This window comes from Prunus persica, chromosome G2 (genome assembly GCF_000346465.2).
Source record: "Prunus persica cultivar Lovell chromosome G2, Prunus_persica_NCBIv2, whole genome shotgun sequence".
NCBI lineage: Eukaryota > Viridiplantae > Streptophyta > Magnoliopsida > Rosales > Rosaceae > Prunus > Prunus persica.
The window spans coordinates 3,144,368-3,150,372 of NC_034010.1; positions in this window are offsets into that span (position 1 = coordinate 3,144,368).

Consider the following 6,005-nt stretch of genomic DNA (forward strand, 5'->3'; position numbering starts at 1 on the left):
GTGAAAGCAAAGATTTACAAGCTGCACAAAGCTCTATATGGTTTGAAACAGGCGCCAAGAGCTTGGTATAGTGAAATTGATAGTTATTTTGCTAAGTGTGGTTTCACAAAGAGTCAAAGTGAGGCTACTCTTTATGTCAAAACTAGAGGTGAAGCAAGCATCTTGATAGTGTCTATCTACGTAGATGACATAGTATACACTGGAAACAGTCACACCATGTTAGAAGAATTTAAGCAAGATATGATGGAGAAATATGAGATGACGGATTTGGGACTCTTGCATCATTTCTTAGGGATGGGAGTAATTCAGACACCAACGAGCATCTTCCTTCATCAAAGGAAGTATGCATCAACTCTGTTGAGCAGATTCGGTCTGAGTGACTGTAAACCTGTGGTTATTCCTCTGGTTCCAACTGAAAAATTAAGTAAGGATGATGGGAGTGGCTCCACAAGTGAGGAGCAATATAGAAAGATTGTTGGAAGTTTGCTGTATCTCACAGCTACAAGACCTGATATCATGTTTGCAGCTAGCCTTGCTTGCAAGGTTTATGCACTGCCCCACCAACAAACATCTTGGAACAGCTAACGAGTCCTTAGATATGTGAAAGGAACACTTGACTATGGTCTGGAGTATGTGAAGGGAAAAGAGGCAGTTCTAATTGGCTATTGTGATAGTGATTGGAGTGGTTCAGTGGATGATAGCAAGAGCACCTCTGGATATGCATTTTCTTTCGCTAGTGGAGTGTTTGCTTGGGCTTCAGTCAAACAGCACTGTGTTGCTCTCTCTACTGCAGAGGCAGAGTACATTAGTGCCTCTAAAGCAACAACACAAGCTGTTTGGTTGAGATTTGTATTGGAAGATTTCGGAGAGTTCCAAACAGAGGCCACACCACTACACTGTGATAACACCTCTGCTATTGCCATTACAAAGAACCCTGTGTTTCACCAGAAAACCAAGCATATTGATCGAAGGTATCACTTTATTAAGGATGCTTTGCAAGAAGGAATTGTAGATTTGATCTATTGTCCTACGAATGAGCAGCTGGCAGATATTTTTACAAAGGCTTTGGCCAAGGATCGTTTCAGCTATCTACTAGAGAAGCTTGGTGTGAAATCAGCTCACAACTTAAAGGGGAGTGTTGAAATATAAGTGTGGTGAGCTGATATAAATGATGTTAGGCCTCTAATATGAGATTGTGTATTCACTTAGTCACTAAGATAGGCAAGTGTTAGGCGTCAGTTAAATGGTAGTGGCTATAGTCACGTGTAATGATCCTAGAGATCAGTTTTGAATGTAAGGCTGTGATTCTCAAATGATGTAAGAGAATCCAGCTGTGCTTCTAATGGTTACGTAGCTCACACTGAGCTTGCCCGAAAGTAAGCAGAATATACAATACAAAAATACAGAAGAATTGTTTTCAGTTGTGCTCTCGGTTTTCTCTTGCATATTGTTTTCTCTTCTTCTCCAAAATCTGTTCAAAACTCTAACACCCAGCACTAAGCATTACGAAAATGTAACTCACGCTGAAGACTCCCATAAAAGCAATCATCACTATTAGGAGTGTGAATGCTACTTTGCTGTTCTCGTGAACAAATCTGACTAGCCCACTCTCTGTGTAAGCAAATGCAAGAACCTGAAACGTCTCGAAAATTCTTGTAACATTAATTAATTACTATGTAGATTACATGTATAATAAATTAAGAAATTAATTAACTGTAAATTTTAGAGATTAAACTTACATTAAGCTCAATATGTTTGATGATACCGATCAATAAACCAGAAAGTACCAGCATGCCAATCACCTACAGTAAAGTTTAGTTTGAATATTTGTAATGAAGTATTAAAGTGATAACAATGAGAAATTTAGAAGGATGAGAAGAAAAATTACCAACAAGACGAAGAAAACATGCTGCAACACAGTCTAATGTTGCAGCTTCATTGGGTCTGGTGTTTGTTAGTTAACCGAAGAAATATATATCCTGCAAATTTTCATGAAAAAGTAAGCTGAAAAGAAGTAATGGATTCAACCAAAAATTATTAACATTATATTTATTTAGCCTGAAAAACTAAATTCTGAAAATAAACTGTCCTGTGTGTCTGTTGATGTGTAACCCTCAAGCTGAAAACCTTGGAGCCAAAGTCACAAAGTCTGTCTTAATTTCAATTTATACGTTTTAATTTCTGTTTGTAATGTGAGCCATTGGATCATAGCCCAAGTGGACTCTCTTTCTAGCCTAAGACTTGAGTGCCAGCTAGTGACAAATGTAAGCATCTCATAGGATGATAGAAGCAATGGCTAGGATTTAATCTCTGTGAAAATCTGTTTGAGAAGTAGCTCACTTCTCTCTCTCATACGAATATACATGAACAGTGGAATGGAATGAATTGTAATCTCTAGCTTTCTTTTCAGAGCAACGTTCTCTTCTTCATTCTTTCTCTGTGATTTCTTCCTTCCTCCCAAACATCCAAAACACTGAAAACAATGAATTCTAACATGGTCTCAAAGCCAGGTTCGATTGCTTGAGCTGGGCGTGAATCTGTGAACAGGGAGTCAGAATCGATTCGAGCTAGGTCTGAGCTCCTTCGACGATCGCAGCTATGATTTCTTGAATTCAATGTCTAATATGGCAGGATCGGGCTGTTGAGCTTCGCACACCAGTTTTCAATGGAGAAAACTATGAGTTCTGGAGCATTATGATGAAAACCATTCTGAAATCTCATGGATTGTGGGATCTGGTTGAACATGGTTTTGATGCTTCAGATCCAACAAAGGAGAAAGAGATAGAAGAGACTGAGGTTGCTAAGAAGTCTACGATGGCTGAACTTCTGATGAAGGATGCTCGTGCACTTGGGTTGATCCAAAGTGCTGTCTCATATCAGCTCTTCCCCATAATTGTGAACGAGGAGACCTCAAAAGGTGCTTGGGATATTCTGAAGCTGGAATTCAGAAGAGATAAACAAGTACGAAATGTAAAATTGCAAGGATTGCTTAGAGAATTTGAATATACTCGCATGGAAGACAATGAATCCTTATCTGTATATTTTGCTCTATTGTTTGATATAATGAATCAAATGAAGAGTTATGGTGAGAAACTATCTAGAGAAATAGTTGTGCAGAAATTACTGTTTAGTTTGCCAAAATCATATGATTCTATCTGCTCTATGATTGAACATTCTAAGGATCTTCAGACTCTTGAAATTCAAGAGGTGGTTGCTTCTCTGAAGAGTTTGAGCTCAGATTGGATCGACACAGTGAGAACTCTACAGAAAGGGCTTTTACTATTTTGAATATTGAGGGAAATAATCCTAAGAGTGGAGGTTCTTCTGGAGATCAAAAACCTCAGAAGAATTGGAAATCCAACGATGGGAACAAAACGGCTTGTAAACACTGTGATAAATTGCATTTTGGTAAGTGTTGGTTTGAAGGGAAGCCTAAATGCAAAGGGCGTGGGAAATTTGGACATATGCTCAGAGAGTGTCATGGAAATAAAAATGTACAGAAATTGAACTATGCCAATCAGGTTGAAGAAACTGGAACCTTGTTCTATGCATGCAATGTTGTGACAGATGTGAAGGTAAATCACTCATGGTACATTGACAGTGGTTGTAGTAACCACATGACAGGTGATGAGAGTTTGTTAGTCAATATTCAAAGAAATTTGACTTCTAAAGTAAAGATGGGTACTGGAGAAATAGTTCCGGTTGCAGGAAAAGGAACTCTTATGATAAAAACCAAGTTGGGTAGGAAGCACATTCAAGAAGTGATGCTTGTACCGGGTCTTGAAGAAAATATGCTTAGTGTTGGACAAATGATGGAGCATGGGTACTATCTTGTGTTTGGAGGGGATGTGGTGAATATTTATGATGATTGGTCACTAGACAATCTGATTGTTCGAGTTCAAATGACAAATAACAGATGTTTTCCTCTTCCAATGATCCATGCAAGTGATTTGGCCTTAAAGGCAAGTGTTACACACTGCTTGCAGACATGGCACAAGAGATTGGGGCACTTAAATGAAATGAGCATAAAAATGCTTGAGAATCAAGACATGGTTCATGGCTTACCTCACTTGGAGCAGACTACAGTAGTGTGTGAAGGCTGCATGCTGGGAAAGCAACACAGAGATTCCTTTCCATTGGAGTCCACTTGGAGAGCTACATGTCCTTTGAAATTGGTTCACACAGATATCTGTGGACCAATGCAGACTGAATCCATTTTGGGAAATTGGTATTTTCTGCTATTTACAAATGATTGCACTAGAATGTCATGGGTGCATTTCATCATAAATTAGTCAAGTGCATTTGAATGTTTTCGAAAGTTCTAAGCTATGATAGAGCGGCAAAGTGGATATAAGATTAAAGGCTTAAGGAGTGATAGGGTGGAGAGTTCTTATCAAGCGAATTTAACAAGTATTGTGAAGAATTTGGAATTCAAAGGCAGCTAACTGTGGCATACTCTCCTCAGCAAAATGAAGTAACCGAGAGAAAGAACAGAACAATTGTGGAAATGGCAAAATCCATGCTGCATGAGAAGGGTATTCCCTATGAGTTTTGGGCAGAGGCTGTAAACACTACAGTCTAACTACTAAATAGATGTCCCTCCAAGTCTCTCAAGAAGGTAACACCATTTGAAGCTTACACTGGCAAAAAACTAGGTATCGCACACTTGAAGATTTTTGGATCTTCTTGCCATGTGTATATCCCTTCAGCACTCAAACATAAACTTGAAGAAAACAGCCACAAGTGTATCTTTGTGGGTTACGGAATCTGTGAAAAAGGGTACAGACTGTTTGATCCAAAATCTAGAAAGATTATTCTGTCCAGAGATATGCATTTTGATGAAGATGCTTCATGGAAGTGGGAGAACACTAATAAAAGTGAAATGAGAGTTCCAATGGTAGCTGAGAGTCAAATGGAAGATTGTGGTGAAAGACAGCAGCAAGTTAAAGTCTGTGAACCAAGTCAAATCTTGGACACATCAACTCAAGCGGACGAAGGTATGACACTACAAGATGAGGAAATGCTTGAAGGCTCACAAGCTATTGACCACACACCAAAGAAATGGAAAAGTATCAACGAGATCATGGCTCAGTGTAATATGTGCATTGTGGAACCTGAGAATTTTGAAGAAGCTGATCTAGATGAGTCATGCATAAGGGCAATGGAATCTGAGTTGGAAATGATAGAGAAGAATAATACTTGGCAGCTTGTTGAGAGACCGTTTAATAAACCTGTCATTGGTGTCAAGTGGGTCTATAAGACCAAACTTAATCTAGATGGTACTGTGCAGAAAAATAAGGCTTGATTTGTGGCTAAAGGCTACTCACAAAAGCCTGGGATTGATTACAATGAAACCTTTGCCCCAGTGGCAAGGTTAGACACCATTAGAACCTTGATTGCTCTAGCTGCACAAAAGAAATGGAACTTGTATCAGTTGGATGTTAAGTCTGCGTTCCTCAATAGGGTATTAAAAGAAGAAGTGTATGTTGAACAACCACAAGGTTTTGTGAAAGAAAATGAAGAAACAAAGGTGTACAGACTGCACAAGGCACTGTATGGATTGAAACAAGCACCAAGGGCCTGGTATGATGAAATTGATGCATATTTCAACAGTGCTGGTTTCAAGAAAAGTTCAAGTAAAGCAACCTTGTATGTTAAACAAGTGAGAATTCAGGTATTATTATTGTCTCCCTATATGTAGATGATATTGTATATACTGGTAACAACCCACAAATGCTTGAAGAATTTAGAAAAGACATGATGAAGCACTATGAGATGACAGATTTGGGATTGTTACACCACTTTCTTGGAATGGGAATATTACAAACCGAGAAGAGTATTTTTATACACCAAAAGAAGTATGCACATAAGTTGATTGAGAAGTTTGGATTAAAAGATTGCAAAGCGGTAGCTACTCCACTTGCAATGAATGAGAGATTGAGCAAGGTTGATGGAAGTGAAGCTGCAAATGAAGGAGAATATATATAGATTGTGGGGAGCTTACT